The sequence below is a fragment of the Cornus florida genome, unplaced genomic scaffold (assembly GCF_030987335.1).
Source record: "Cornus florida cultivar Cherokee Brave unplaced genomic scaffold, ASM3098733v1 CherokeeBrave_3.0.0_Hap2_Chr09, whole genome shotgun sequence".
NCBI lineage: Eukaryota > Viridiplantae > Streptophyta > Magnoliopsida > Cornales > Cornaceae > Cornus > Cornus florida.
Genome location: NW_026775579.1, coordinates 35,371,377 through 35,388,577, shown reverse-complemented (window position 1 = coordinate 35,388,577; position 17,201 = coordinate 35,371,377). Strand labels below are relative to the sequence as shown.

Genomic DNA, 17,201 nt, shown 5'->3' with positions numbered 1-17,201 from the left:
TTTGAAAATGAGGACCCTTATAAGCACCTTGATGAATTCCTTGAAATATGCTCTACCATCAAGCTTAGGGGCTTCCCTGACAATGCTCTCCATTTGCATCTCTTCCCATTCTCATTAAAAGAAAGGGCAAAATATTGGTTGAACTCCCTTGCAACAAATTCTATCACCACATGGGCTCAATTGCAACAAGAATTCTTAAAGAAGTATTATCCAGTGAGTAAAACTAACTTAATGAGGCGTTCCATTCTTAGCTTTTCCCAAAGCGAGGGGGAACAACTCCATAAGACTTGGGAGAGACTACAAGACCTCCTTAGGAAATGTCCGCACCACCTAATTCCAAAGTGGCAATTGGTGCAAGCTTTCTATGCTGGTTTGACCGACACCCATAGATTCATAGTTGACTTCTCATGTGGAGGGATGTTCATGTCTAAAAGTGCGGATGAGGCGTAGACCATACTAGAGAATCTGAGCCAGAATTCATTGCAACACAATTCCCGTAGTGGTCCAACCTCAACCAATATAAAGAACACCAACCCTTGTCAACCGAAGACAATGAGGGAAGAATCATCTCAAGTGGATGCCATAGCTCATAAATTATATCAATTGATGGTACCACATCTATCTCATCCCTTGTCTCAAAATTCAGGTAGTGCGGTGTGTGTATCATGTACTAGTCCATTCCATCTCTCGGAAGATTGCCCCACACCGGAGCAATTCTCCAATCCCAATCAAGAGCAAGCAAATGCCATATTCTCAAGGCCCGGAAATAATCCATATTCCAATACTTACAATCCGAGATGGAGAGATCATTCGAATTTCTCGTGGAGGTAACAAGCCCCACAAAATTCGAATTTTCATAATCAATGGCATCAAAATCCGCCCTCTTCTCAATATCAAAATAGGCAATTCCAGGCCTCTTCGAGTTACCATCCTCCGTATAATCCAAATGTCTCCACTCCATCTCCTGCATTCCCAACTGATGAGATTATGGCTACAAATAAGCAAATAATGGAATCTCTAAATAAGTAAATGATGGAATCCAACAAGTAACTCTTGTCATCTTTGCAACCCACTCTCCAAATGGTTCATTCTCATACTCAGTCCATAGCTAAACTTGAGAATCAAGTTGGACAAATAGCTAACTCCATGAACCAACTCCTTCAAAAGGATAAGGGTAAGCTTCCCGCTCAACCATTTAAAAATCCTAGAGGGATGCATGTGATTGACAAAGCCTCTCCTCCGAGTGGGCCTACTCATAAACAAGTCTAAGCAATCACCACCCTTAGGAGTGGTCGAGTTGTGGACAACAAGGTTAATGGAGAGAAAGATGAAATAACCCTTCCTTCTAAAAATCCAAATCTTCTCTCTTCTAATCCAAAATTCACTCCGGAAAATCCATAGTCTAATGCTGAAAATTCCAAGTTTGTCAACCCAAATGTAGAGACTTCTTATGAGCCTAAGGCTCCGTTTCCTCAACGTCTCCAAGAGTCGACACATTTTGGGAACAAGAATTGCAAAATTCAAGACATGTGACAAGTTTTCAAGCAAGTAAAGATCAACTTGCCCCTCTTGGATGCTATAAAGCAAATTCCTCCCTATGCAAAATTTCTTAAGGATTTGTGCACTCAAAAGCGCACTTCCAAAAATCATTTGCCAAAGAAGGTGAGATTAACTAAAAATGTGAGTGCAATCATTCAACACAGTGCTCCTCCAAAGTATAAGGATCCGGGCGCCCCAACTATCTCATGTGTCATTGGCGACAACAAGATAGAAAGGGCCCTCCTTGACTTAGGAGCTAGTGAAAATTTGATTCCATATTCAGTTTACTTACAATTAGGTCTGGGGGATTTAAAGCCAACCTCCGTGGTCTTGCAGCTTGCCGATAGATCAGTTAAGCACCCACGAGGCATTCTTGAGGATGTCATTATCAAAGTGGACAAATTCTACTTCCCGGTAGACTTTGTGGTTCTTGACACGGAACCGGTCCATGACCTAAAGAAGCATATTCCCGTGATCCTCGGTAAGCCATTTTTAGCTACAGCTAATGCTTCGATTAATTGTCGAACCGGGGTGATGGACATTGCCTTTGGTAACATACAAGTCAAACTTCACATCTTCCATGCAACTCAACATCCTTCCGATGAGGATGATTGCTTCCTTATTGATGTGATTGATGAAGTGGTTGAAGAATCTCTCCCCTTCATTCTAAGCAACGACCCTCTTAAAACTTGCATATCTCACTTTGACTTCTCAAGCTTTGACATTGATCAATCTATCCAAGAAGTAAACTCTTTGCTTGACATTAATGCCATCATGGATCTTCCTCCTTGGAAAATACTGAGAGAACCACTTCCTCAACTTTCCATTACTCCTCCGGTCCCTTCCTTGAAATCTCTTCCACAACTCAAGTTAAAGTCATTCCCGGCCCACCTCAAGTATGTGTTTCTCGGCGCAAATCAAACTCTTCCGGTCATCATTGCATCGGACCTTTTTAAGGACCAAGAAACCAACCTTTTAGCGGTGCTTTAAGAGCATAAAGAAGCTATTGGCTGGGCAGTAGCTGGTTTGAAGGGAATCGACCCTTCTATTTGTATGCATCACATTCATATGGAGGACGACGCAAAGCCTACTAGAGAGGTCCAGTGCCGGTTAAATCATAATATGAAGGAAGTGGTCATGAAAGAAGTGATCAAATTGCTAGATGCGAGAATCATCTACTGTATCTCTGATAGCAAGTGGGTGAGTCCTACTCAAGTTGTTCCTAAGAAATCCGACCTCACCGTCGTCGAAAATTCTGCGGGAGAGCTCGTGCCACAACGCACCACCACCAGGTGGCGTGTGTACATTGACTACCAGAAACTTAACTCTACCACTAGGAAGGATCATTTTCCACTTCCATTCATTGATCAAATCCTAGAGAGGTTAGCCGGCCAAAGCTTCTATTGCTTCCTTGATGGTTATTCCGGTTATAACCAAGTGGCAATTAATCCGTAAGATCAAGAGAAGACCACATTCACATACCCCTTCGGAACCTTTGCTTATAGACGCATGCCTTTTGGGCTATGCAATGCTCTGGCCACGTTCCAAAAATGCATGATGTCCATATTTTCTGATATGGTTGAAAAGTTCTTGGAAATTTTCATAGACGATTTCTCCGTCTTTGGCTTTTCCTTTGACTCATGTCTACACAATCTATCCCTTGTACTCCAAAGATGCAAGGAGACAAATATAATTTTAAGTTGGAAGAAAAGCCATTTTATGGTCCAAGAAGGCATTGTTCTAGGACATGTCATTTCTAAACGGGGAATCAAGGTGGACAAAGCCAAAGTTGAGTTAATCTCCAACCTCCCTCCTCCAAATTCTATCCGTCAAATCTGTTCCTTTCTTGGCCATGCCGGCTTCTATCGTCGCTTCATCAAAGACTTTAGCAAAATTTCTCGGCCCTTGTGTAATCTTCTTACCAAGGATGTCTCGTTCAATTTTGATGAAGCTTGTATGGAAGCTTTCGTGAAACTTCGCACTCTTCTCTCATCCGCCCCAATCATGAAACCGCCTAATTGGTCTCTTCCATTTGAGATCATGTGTGATGCATCCGATTATGCATTAGGTGCGGTTTTGGGCCAATGTGTGGATAAACTTCCATACGTCATCTATTATGCTAGCAAGACACTCTCCGACGCCCAGTTAAATTACACCATCACTGAGAAAGAATTGCCAGCTGTGGTGTATGCCTTGGATAAATTCTGTTCCTATCTTCTTGCATCTAAGGTCATTGTTTTCTCAGATCATGCCACTCTTAGGCATTTGCTCAAGAGTTTGACATCAAAATCCGGGATAAAAAAGGGACCGACAATGTTGTCGCAGACCATCTCTCTCGCTTACTCATTGAAAAATCCTCTAAATTTGCTGTGGTCCGAGACTCCTTTCCATATGAGCAACTCTTTCAAATTTCCCATTCAAGTCTCCCTTAGTTTGCGGACATTGTCAACTACCTTGCGGTAGGCAAAATTCCCTCCAATTGGTTAAAATAAGAAAAAGACCGTTTCTTCTCCCAAGTTAAGCATTTCTTTTGGGAAGATCCGGAATTGTTCAAGTACTGCCCGGATCAAATCATCCGGAGATGCGTTCCTGATAATGAAACCACAAGTGTCCTAAATTTTTACCACACTCTTGCTTGTGGGGGACACTTTAGTGCCAGAAAGACCGCTGACAAAGTCCTTCAAAGCGGATTTTATTGGCCATCTTTATTTCGGGATGCTTACAATTTCTGTAAATCTTGTGAGTGTTGCCAAAAGCTCGGATCCATGTCCAGGAGAGACATGATGCCCCTCACTCCCATCCTCATTATTGAAGTTTTTGATGTGTGGGGGATCGACTTCATGGGACAATTTCCATCTTCTTATAGCTATGAGTATATCCTTATAGCTGTGGATTATGTTTCCAAATGGGTTGAAGCCGAGGCTACCAAAACTGATGATCATAAAGTCGTGATCCAGTTCATTCAATCTAACATTTTTAGTCGCTTTGGTACGCACCGAGCAATCATCAGTGACGGTGGATCTCATTTCCAAAATTGTTACCTTAAATCCGTCCTCTCCAAGTACTCTGTCATTCATAAGGTTTCCACACCTTACCATCCTCAAACGAGTGGTCAAGTGGAAGTATCTAATCGGGAGATTAAGCATATCCTAGAAAAAACAGTTCAACCGGACCGCAAAAATTGGTCATTGAGACTAAACGATGCACTTTAGGCTTACCGGACAGCTTATAAGACACCAATTGGCATGTCCCCATATCGACTTGTCTTTGGCAAAGCCTGTCATCTTCCAGTCGAACTAGAGCACTGTGCTTATTGGGTCATAAAAAGGCTCTACTCATAAATTACAGCTCAATGAGCTTAAGGAACTTCGCAATGATGCGTATAAAAGTGCCAAAATCTATAAGGCGAAGACTAAAGCTTTTCATGACAAGCACATTGTCAAAAAGTCTTTTGCCCCTGGACAAAAAGTTTAGCTTTTCAATTCTAGATTGAGACTCTTTCCCGGTAAACTCCGTTCACAGTGGGATGGTCCATATGTCATCACCGCCGTCTTTCCTCATGGAGCAGTCGAGCTTCAAGATCCAGCTGATGGATATCTATTTAAGGTTAATGGCCAACGGCTTAAGCCTTACATTAACAGCATAGTTCCTATCCGCAAAGTAGAGAAAGTCCTATTGACGGACCCAATTTACAAGGATTAGTGCGCCATGCAACTCCTGGTTCGTCTAGTTATCGACATTAAATTTAGCATTCATGGAAACAATTCTTCTATTTTCCGAGCTTCCTTCTTCCAAGTGCCTTCCACGAATATTCTGGGAATTCGCTAAGTTTAACCAAAATGTGTACCTTTCCGAAATTGACTCATCTTGCATTCCATGGTCCCATTCGGTTTTCTTAGTCGTTTTCAGGTCTCCGTACCACGTCCGGAGTTATTCATGGTCATTTAGACATTTGGCTCGTCTAATCCAAAATTTTTAATGTTTTTCGGATATGGTGACTCTCTCTTGGGCCGTTGATGCCAAATCCCGTTCCGGCATTCCTGCAAAGCAACTAGAATCCTCCGCAATTCAAAAATTCATATCCAAGTTGTTATTTGATCCCATACTGGGCTTTGCAAGAAAATCTTAAGTTGCACAAGGCAGCTGCTGAGAGGCCTCGCGGGCACCCACCAAACTGGGCAGTAGCAAACCATCATCCATGGAGCTCCATCGTGGGCGCCCGCCGTTTTAGGCAGTGAAGGTGTGCCAGACTGCGGGCGCCTACCACCGTCGTGCCCTTTTTTAAAATGGGCTTGCAAGCCCATTTTATGTTGTTTCAATTCTCCCTCCCTTCTCTCAAATCTCCCCATAACTCTTCTCTTGCCCTCTCTCAAACCTTCCATCTTCTTCCAATCTTTCTCTAACCCTCTCATTCATCCATATCCCCATTCATCCTCCCATTCCTCATCCCTCACTCTCTCATCATTCAAGCATAAGGGGATCTTGTTTCTCCAAGTTTGGGTACGTCTTTTTTCCCTTTCTTTTTCTTTAAATTTTCGCATTAAGGAGGATGGGATTCTAGTTGTGGAGGATTGGTAATTGTTGGGTGTGCTTGCATGTTCATTTTCAGGTTAAATTTTTGGGATTTTCACATCTTTAACCTCATTTTGTCCCTCTTTCCATTTCTTGTGCATGCCAGGTGTTTGTAAAAAGTCCTGAACCAATTTTCTTCCTCCCAATGGCTTCTAAAGTGGCCTCCAAGCATGCTAGATTGTCCGAGGGCCCTTCTAATGTGCCTCCAACCCCAAATTGGGCTAAATGGCCAATCGTTCCTGAAGCCAAATTCGCTATCAAAGATGGTTTTGAGCATAATCATGAGATGGCGTGGTCCGTCCGTGAATTGAAGGAGCATGGTCTTGAAACTCTCTTCAAACCATGTGCTCACTCCTACTACCCACGCGTGATCCGTCTCTTCTATGCTAACATGTTCTATTCATGTGCAGAATCGGACAAAATTTAAACCACCATTGATGATTATGAGTATGAGTTCACCGTTGATAACCTTGCTATGGCTATGGACTGCCCATTGGACTCTCCCGTGGATAGGGCGGGCTTGCCTCTCTATATTGCTGCTCCTAACGCCACCTTGTCCGACATTGTGGGGGAGATTTGCCACGACCAATTCACCGGCACTCGAACTACAAGGACCAATAAGTCCTTTTTGCCATACCGGTTGTGGTTTCTTGATTCGGTCCTTGCTAAGAATGTCCTTCCCGTGCCAGGCCATTCCGAACGTAAAGGGGATTTTCTGAAAACCCTTTACAATGCTGAAAAAGGGTATTGGTTTTGCGTCTCACAGCTTGTCTGGGACAAAATGTTAAAAATCTATAATGAATTACTCTTGGTTAGGTCACGCACTACCACCACATGGGCATTCCCTTTTCCTTACCTTATCACAAGGATGCTTAAAGATACCGAATTCAAAGCACCCCGGGGTGAAGCTAAAGAAAAGACGGTTCTTGATTTTTCTCTTGGGGTCTGGAAGTCGAGCACAGCTCAGCTTCAGATGTCCCGTCAGGCCCGCATTGGGGGCGAGTTGGATTGGGGTGCTCCAGCACCCCCTGTGGCTCCTGCTTCGCCTGTTCATGATGCCCCTGCATCTCCGCCGTTAGATGTCATAACCCGAGCTGACTATCTCGCCCTGAATGCTCGTCTCAATGCATTTAGCTTGCGCTTTCAGGAGAATCAAGAAATTTTACAGGCTATGCTCCAGTCATTAATTGACCGTGCGCCTAGCGCACTTAGTGCTTCCTCCTCCACTCTGATGGTGGAGTGATTTTATGCTTTCAGTTTTATTTCCTTTTTCCAGTAGTACTATTTTAGACTTCTTTTGGGCCGCGTTTGGCATTTATTTTCCAGTTATAGCTGCATTCCATTTTGCTTATTTGCATGGATATTAGCTTTGAAATAAATTGCAGTTATTGTTAGTGATTTTTGGATTCATATGATTCTTGCTCTGTATAGATGCTTTTGACAGGTTTTTGAATTCAAGTTTGGGGGTATGCTCATGGAATTCACGAAGTGGCCTATTTTTGCACCACCACTTCGTTCCTCCTCAACTTGGTACTATTGTTCTTCGCACTCTCCATTTATATACATATATATATATATATATATATATATATATATATATATATATATATTTCTTATCCTTTGTCTTCTCACATTGAGGACAATGTGACATTTAAGTTTGGGGGTGCATGTGCTTACATTCTTATGATTTTTGTTCATTTTTTATGCATGTTAATTAATAAAATCATGTTGTTGGGAGCAATGATAGTGTAATTTGGAACTTTTGGAATCGAAACATGTGTTTAATACTTTGCATATAGGAGCCAAGAAATTTTTGAAAATAAAGAAAATTTTTGAAATAAGCATGTTGATTCGTATCGGTCTGTATAAGTACTTCAATTAGATTTTCGCGAGACTTCATACTCTTTTACACATTGCACATTTGCACACCGGCAACCCAACTGTGAGGTATGTAACCCAATTGACCTTGACCAGGACTCAGTTGATCTGAATTAATGACCCTAATAAATGGATACCCTTGGCATTAAAAAAATATATATATATGACCAGTTTGAGTTTGTAGCCTTTGTTATTAAGCCCTAGGAGTGTTTCTACACTTAGCACCCTAAAGCCATCTGGTTTGGGAGTTGTTAGCCTAACACTTGCTACATTGGTTGGTTAGAAAGTTTAAAGGACTTAGACATTGCACGATCATTCAAAAATAAATAAATATGGTTCGTCGAAATTCGTAGCCTTTCCAATTCAAGTTATTAAGCCCTAGGAGTGTTTCTACACTTAGCACCCTAAAGCCATCTGGTTTGGGAGTTGTTGGCCTAACACTTGCTACATGGGTTGGTTAGAAAGCTTAAAGGATTTTGACATTGCACGACCATAGTAAGTGATCTTTTGAGTTGATCAATAAAATCGTCATTAAGCAACAAAAGTTATTTTGTGAATAAAGTTAAGCCTTGGGGACCTCATTTAGAAGGAGATTTAAGGATTTGAAAGCTTGTGCTTTTGGGATTGGAAAAAGAAAGTAAAAGCCACATATTGGGAATCCGGTTCACTTTCACTGAAGTTAGAGTTAAATTCCATTTTAGAAATGACAATTGAAGTGTTTATATAGGGTTTGATAAGCAGTGCGTAAAAGTTGAAACTTATTTTTCCATTTTGAGTATCAAGGCTTTATATATGTAAGTTAGTTTGCTTAATGAGTCTATTTCCAAATTTTTGTTGTTCCAAGTTATATTTGAGCTTCGTAGGTAATTTCTTGCTCCATGATTGATGCATGTGGTTAGCATTCCATTTGTTGTCATTTTTGGTTAGGTTCTATATTTTGGTTTTGCTATGGGACTAGCAAAATGTAAGTTTGAGGGTGTGATAAGTGCCGAATATTGCATATTCAAGCGCCCTTACTTGCATTATTTAAGTCCATTAGTGGAGTGTAATGTACAGTTTAGCTCTATTTGTGTATTTTTGTCTCTTTTCAGGATGGTTGCTCCAAAATTGATTAAAAGAACAGTTTTAACAAGCTGTTGGAAAACCAAAGTAAGCCGTTGCTGGGGACTGTTAGTGGAGCAAAGTTTTTGAAGCCATCATTTGTCTGAACTCTATGGCATTGAATTTAATTGACGACCGTGTCGTGACGCCATCAAAAGTTGTCAAAAAGAATGCTGAGAGGACACCCGCGGGCGCCCGCCAAATGCTCCAGCCTACTGCCTTGACTCGTGGGGCCCCGCCAAACCTGCCAGTAGCCACCTCCGCGGGCGCCCGCCGATCTGCAGAGAGCAGTTTAACTGCTCCTAATTTTGTGCTACATTTGGTCCCCTTATCATTTTTTTGTGTGGTCCAGCTTCATCCTAGGGAGTTGGAGCTCGAAAAAGGGGGGAAAAGGAGAGGATTTTAGGCTTAATAAGGGGGGGAGGCTGGTAATATCTCATATCTCATTATTATTAGCTAAGTTTTAGAGAGAAAAAGATTAGAGAGGAGAGTTCTTGGGTGGTTAGGGCTGAGCTCGAAAATGGAAGGAGTCTCCAAGCTTCCTCCTTCCTTTAGTGCATCCATGGGTAACCAAACCTTCATCTAGGGAGGTGATGAAGCCCCTCCCTTGTAAGAATATTCTAATTTAGATTTTATTGTGGGATAACAATGTATATTCTTTGGTCATTTCATGATCTAGAGCCCTATAATTGTTGTAATTGATTTTAAATGTCTATAAATGATTATTTTAAGTTATTCATCTTGTCTTAGATGGTTACTTCTCTTAATCATATTGTTTGCACTTCTATAGTGACAATGGAAATGAGATCATGGAATGGTTTTCATGGCATGTTAATAGAGAAACTTGATAGTCCATTGCTTAGGTATTTCCTTTGATGGTTTATGCTTAATTCCTAGTTTCATGTGTTTCATCATTTGATTAAAGGCTTGATGATCTTTTGCTTAAGAGAGTATGCTTGATGCTACACCCTAGTTTAGGTAGTTTAAATGTATAAACTTTTGATGGATCATTCTTGTTTTTGATTTAATGGACTTCTTGATGATTATACGGCAATCATGTGTTGCTATATAATTCTTGACCATTATATATTGTCTATCCCCAATTTAATCTTTGTCTAGCATGTGTATAGGGTTGAAGGTGGATTCACTTCCCTAGTCCCTTCTTATTTATCTCTACCTCTTTACTTTAGTGTTTTATGCATTTTAATTCTTAATTTGAGTGACAAATCAACAAATCTCTATTTACCCCCGTCATCATTCTAAAAATGATTCTAGTCACCTAGGTTGCCATAAACTAGTAATCCCAGTGGTTCGACTTACCTGACCAATAGCCCTATTTTACAATGATTTGTGCTATTACAAAAGGGTTGATTTATAATTGTAATCGATCTATCGATCACACACAAACAATTAAGCAATACAAGTTAAAGTATTCAGCTTTATAGAAGTGAGAGTTTCCCATTTGTGTTCATTTGCCCACCAACTCCAACAGAAACATAGCACTGAGAGAGACTGCAAAAAGAAGAAAAAACTATAAAAACCACTTGTCTACTGCATAGTAATCAATACCATTTACAACCTGGCAGCACATCAGTTTAATTTAAGATTCCCCTTTATAAAAGTAGTATTAATTACCTAACTCCCATTATAATATCAAACTGGAGGACCACAAGTCTTGGTTTTTTTTTTTTTTTTTCATAATAATTGAAAACCTTCACCTCAAACCCATAATTGATCATTAAACCCTACTTTAGTTTTATCAATTAAAACAAAATTTATCCTGAATGTTTTAGCCATTACGTATTAATAACGATGGCAAGGATAAAAGAATTATGTTGATCCTTAATGAAAGCTTATAGTAATTAGAATTTTACTTGGTTTCTACTACCCGCCATGGCCTCATCATGCACGTCCTTTGTCATCTTAATATATCTATTACAAAGTTACCAACTAATTTTTAGGACACTTGAAATTAAGTTTCGGGAATGCCACATGCAAGAGTGTGGTAGAAATTTAGGACACTTGAAAATTCAGTTTCGGGAATGCATCACCAGATGATCTGGTCCGGGCAATACTTGAACAATTCCAGATCTTCCCAAAAGAAATTTTTGACTTGGGAGAAGAACTGGTCTTTCTCTTATTTGGACCATTTGGACGGAATTTTTCCCACCACAAGATAGTTGACAATATCGGCAAACCAAGGAAGATTTGTATGAGAAATCTGAAACAGTTGCTCATTAAGGAAGGAATCACGAACTGTAGCGAATTCGGAAGATTTCTCAATGAGTAAACGAGAGAGATGGTCGGCAACAACATTGTCTATCCCTTTTTTTATCCCGAATTTCAATATCAAACTCTTGGAGCAAGAGTATCCATCGAATTAGCCCGGGTTTGGTTTCTTTCTTTGCGAGCAAATGCCTTAAAGCGACATGATCCGAAAATACAATGACCTTGGACCCAAGAAGGTAAGAGCGAAATTTGTCCAAGGCATACACCACAGCTAGTAACTCTTTTTCAGTGGTGGTGTAATTCAATTGAGCATCAGAAAGAGTTTTACTAGCATAGTAAATAGCATGTGGTACCTTGTCCACACGATGGCCCAAAATCGCACCTAATGCATAATCGGATGCATAACACATTATCTCAAATGGAATAGACCAGTTAGGCGGTTTCATGATTGGGGCTGAAGAGAGAAGAGTACGAAGCTTTTTGAAAGCTTCCAAACATGCTTCATCAAAATTGAAGTGAATATCCTTGGCAAGAAGATTACACAGGGGCCGGGATATTTTACTAAAGTCTTTGATGAAGCGGCGATAGAAGCCGGCATGACCAAGAAAGAAACAGATTTATCGGACAGAACTTGGAGGAGGAAGGTTAGAGATCAATTCGAATTTTGCTTTATCGACCTCAATTCCCCTTTTAGAAATAATGTGCCCCAAGACAATGCCTTTTTGGACCATGAAATGACTCTTTTCCCAACTTAGAATCAGATTTGTCTCCTTACATCTTTGAAGCACAAGGGAAAGATTGTGGAGACATGAGTTAAAGGAAGATCCAAAGACGAAAAAGTCATCCATGAATACTTCCAAAAACTTCTCAACCATATCAAAAATATGGATATCATGCATCTTTGGAAAGTTGCACGTGCATTGCAAAACCCAAAGGGCATGCTTCTATAGGCAAAAGTTCCAAAGGGGCATGTGAATGTGGTCTTCTCTTGATCTTGAGGAACAATTGTTACTTGGTTATAGCCAGAATAACCATCAAGAAAACAGTAGTAGCTTTGGCCTGTGAGCCTTTCTAGGATTTGATCAATGAATGGGAGTGGAAAATGATCCTTCCTAGTAGTAGAGTTGAGTTTTCAGTACTCAATGCACACACGCCGCCTAGTGGTGATGCGTTGTGGCACGAGTTCTCCCGCTGAATTTTCAACAACGGTGAGGCTGGATTTCTTGGGAACAACTTGAGTGGGGCTTACCCACTTGCTATTCGAGATGGGATAGATGATTCCCGCATCTAATAGATTGATTACTTCTTTCATGACCACCTCCTTCATGTTTGGATTCAATTGGCGCTGCACCTCTCTAGAAGGTTTGGCGTCGTCCTTCATATGAATATGGTGCATACAAATAGAGGGGTCGATTCCTTTCAAATCAGTCACTGCCCAGCCAATAGCTTCTTTGTGCTCTTGTAGCACCACTAAAAGGCTATTTTCTTGGTCCTTCGAAAGGTCCGATGCAATGATGACCAGAAGAGTTTTATTTACACCAAGAAATACATACTTGAGGTGGACCGGGAGCGGCTTTAACTCAAGTTATGGTAGGGATTTCAATGAAGGTACCGGAGGAGTGCTGGAAAGTTGAGGAAGTGGTTCTCTTGGCACTTTCCAAGAGGGAAAGTCCATGATAGCACCAACTTGGAGTAAAGAATTTACTTCTTGGATGGATTGGTCGATATCAAAGTTTGCAAAGTCAAAATGAGACATGCAAGTTTCAAGAGGATCCTTGCTTAAAATGAAGGGGAGGGATTCTTCGACCACTTCATCTAACACATCAATGAGAAAACAGACATCCTCATCGGAAGGATGTTGAGTTACATGGAAGATGTGGAGTTTGACTTTCATATATCCAAAGGCGACATCCATCACCCCGGTTCGGCAATTTATTAAAGCATTAGTCGTAGCTAAAAAAGGTATAGGGAGGAATTTACTTGATAGCATCCAAGAGAGGTAAGTTGATCTTTACTTGCTTAAAGGCCTCTCACATGTCCTGAATTTTACAGCATTTGTTCCCAAAATGTGTTGACTCTTGGAGACGTTGAGGAAACGGAGCCTTAGGCTCATAAGAGGTCTCCACATTTGGGGTAACAAGCTTGGAATTTTCAGTGCTAAACTTTGGATTTTCAGGAGTGAAATTTGGATTAAATGAGCTATGATTTAGATTTTTAGGAAGAAGAACTTTTTCACCGTTTCCTCTATCAACCTTATTATCCACAATTCGACCACTCCGAAATGTGGTGATTGCTTGCACATGTTCATGAGAAGGTCCACTCGTAGGAGAGGCTTCGTCAATCACATGGATCCCTCTAGGATTCACAAATGGTTAAGCGGGAAATTTTCCCGTATCCTTTTGAAGAAGTTGGCACTACAAAAAAAATGACTTTTTACCACGGTGAAAAAGGCTTTCTACCATGGTTTTGAACCGTGGTAGAAACAGTCGTGGTAGAAAGTCTATTTTCTACCACGGTGCATAACCGTGGTAGAAAGTCGTTCTTTCTACCATGGTTTTGCATCGTGGTAGAAAGTCAATTTTCTACCATGATGCACAACCGTAGTTGAAAAAGGGATTTCTACCACGGTTCAAAACTGTGGTAAAAAGTGTTATATAATTTTTTTTTTTTTTAAATAGTGTAGCCCCCACGAGGCCTTTTTTTTTTTCCCTACTACTAGCTTGCAAGGATTCCAGAAGTCTACACTAAATAAATTAAAAATAGCATCATAACCAAAATAACTTACAACTAACCAAGAACATCATATATATATATATATATATATATAGTCAATTCCAAATCATTGGTTTATACAAAAATTAACCATATACAAATTTCTAGCTTCTTATGCCAAACCAAAATAAAACAAAAATTCTTATATCTTTTTGCTCTGTTTTAGTCTCTCTTCCATTGCATATATGTAACTTCTTCGTGAGCCAACTAACAAATATAACGGCAACCGCAATCCTAGCTTTGACCTACAAAGATGTAATAATTGAAGTCAGAGAATATAAAGCAAGTTGTAAAGTTGTCAAAATTAAACCAAGCAGAGCCAGCATTATAATAAAGGTACATTGATATGGTGTGATTTTATGTGAAGTGGTGGTGTGATCATTTTGATGACCATTGACTAATAATGATTTAAGGTTGTGAGAGAGAAGATAAGGCATCATATGAGAAATCTCAATTTGACTGACCATGGATGGAGCAAACTACAAAGAAGAAAAACCGAATGTAAGTGTGCATTTAGACATTTGGTGAAAATTAATCACTTATAGTTTCCTTAGATTTGAAACCATAAATCCATCCTCTGTAATCTAGTCATGTTAGTAATAAAAAAGAAAAATATAATACAGAAGATGGAATGGGGGGAAAAAAAAACATTTTATATGTGATATCTTTAGAATAATCCTCATGAATTAATTTGCCAAGATGAAGAAAGCAAACAGATGTTATTGTTGTTGGTGACGGGCATAAATTGTTTAGAAAATAGTGATATCTTCTGATTCAGGTCTTCTTCAAGTGAACATACATGTGAAAAGCTTCAGTAAATCACACCACACTAAAATGCTTGTGCAAGGCAAAATGTACTACCTCCGTAGATGACCCAATTCCTTTTTGACAAAAGTAACCAACATTTCAAATAAAGTGGAGGACAAAAGCATATCCTTTATCGCTTCAGGGCCCTTATTCTCTTCTTAAGTGCAGTGTCATTTGTCAACACCCATAGCTGTCAAATTGGATTATGTCCCGCTAGGATGAGAACAACTTCCCCAAATTGGATTGAGAGCCCCCTAAACCAGCTTCAAACTTTTGAAATCAAAGACAACCCCCCATTAAAAGGTGACTGACTATACTAATTTACTCAAGTTTTCAAAATAATTCAGAGGGTTAGGAACTCCTACGCATGTCATTATGTCAATATAGTTTATAAATGTGAAGGAGTTGTCTGAGAAACCAAAAAATACATTGCCAAACAAGCTTCAATTAAAATGTCAATATCATACTCAATAAACACAGTTCTGGAAAAAATAAATAAATGTCTTTTAAAACATGTCTTTTGACAAAAGAAGCGAAAACAACTTTGATTCGGTTCCTATCCGGATCAACAACCAAAACGTGATGTCGAATCATCTGACTTAACTTGCAGTATCCGTAAACAAGAACACAAGTTCAATAACAACTAAACAGAAATTTAAAAACCAACTATTATATGCCATGATAAATACCCATGAGCATTATTCTATTAGCAAATCTCCAGAATATTTTAGACTTGGCAGAAGAAAATTTGTATATATTATGATAAATAGACCAAAGTCATTGCCGCAGCTATTCAGTTGCTTTACAGTAATACGAAGGACTCATTGAACATTAGAATTTAATGATCCACTAAAAACAACCATAATAGGACAAATTGCTTGCCCCACCTCCCAGAAAAAGGGGAAAAAAGAAAAGAATTTCACGAAATGTTACAAATCCCCTTTTGCCATTAGTTGTCAATATAGTAAATTAGTTCCTAACCCAAAAACAAGAATATTAAACATACATGAAAACGACATAAAACAAACTATAACACAAAAAAAATAAAATAAAATAAAAGTGAATAAAACTCAGATCAGAAACAGGTGACTTAACTGTGTGTTAGACAGACAGACAAACAAACAAATAAAAAAGGAAAAAAGAAGTATCAGATTGATGAATGTTAGTAATAGCAGCAAATTACCTTTGCAACGAAAATATATATATATATATATATATATATAACCCACAATTAACCACTGTCTCTGTTAGAAGTATGGGGCAAATCCCATACCATACCTATTTGAGTATCAATTTGATGAATATAATAGGGGAGGAAAATACAAACCTCAATTCGTGTCCTTCGAATTTAGGGCTTCGAATGAGAGAGGGAGCTAGGGTTAAGGCTTGGAGAAAGGGGCGAATCCTTGTTCAATCTCGACGCCAATCAGCTGTGCCGCTATCTTCTCTGCTCTAACGCTGTGCTAACCGTCGATTCAACCTTCAGTGGCTTCGGTAGAAGGGTTGGGCTTGGAGAGAAAGAAGAATGACGGCTTAGACGGTCTTCTTCCTTCTCCGGCGGCTTCTCCTTGGCAGCAGGCGGCGGTGGAGCTTCCTCCTACGTTGCTGCCTCCGTATACATTGATTTCAAGAATTTCAGAGGCCATAGACTCCGAATCGTGAACCAGATCGAGAAAGGGGCGGCCAGCTTTTGACATATATATGTTTGTGTTCTGTAACAAAGTGTTGTATGTGTGTGGTTTCTTGCATGAGAGCAGTATAAATTTTATTTTACATATATATATATATATATATATATATATATATATATATTTATTGACACTAGCGGGAATTAGACCCGCGAAAAGATGAGTGAAAATTTTTCACAATAACCGTGGTAGAAAGACCGCCTAAATTATTGTAAAAATTTCACTTTCTATCATAGTTATAAAATCTTGGTAGAAAGACCCACTTAAATTATTAATTCACTTTCTACCACTGATAAAAAAATATACTTTCTACCACGGTTATTTTAAAATCGTGGTAGAAAGACCCGTTTAAATTACATTAAAAATAATTCACTTTCTACCACGATTATAAAAATAACCGTGATAAAAGAATATACTTTTTACTACGGTTATTTTAAAACCGTGGTAAAAAAAGTTTTCTACCACGGTTTTAAAATAACCGTAGTAAAAGATATATTTTCTACCATGGTTACTTTAAAACCGTGGTTGAAAGGGTCTTCTACCACGGTTTTTTTAGAACCTTGGTAAAAAAAAAACGTGATAAAAAGTTGTTTTTCTTGTAGTGTGGTTCATTGA

At 39.4% G+C, this 17,201-nt stretch overlaps 1 long non-coding RNA gene across 1 annotated transcript; it reads right to left on the bottom strand.

Annotated features, from left to right (window-relative positions):
* Positions 1-14,107: 14,107 nt before the first annotated feature.
* LOC132273666 (uncharacterized) lies at positions 14,108-16,657 on the bottom strand. The gene is made up of 2 exons (XR_009470214.1): positions 16,226-16,657; positions 14,108-14,336 (listed from the first exon to the last, which is right to left on the bottom strand). It is a non-coding gene; the product is annotated as an uncharacterized LOC132273666 (long non-coding RNA).
* Positions 16,658-17,201: the final 544 nt, after the last annotated feature.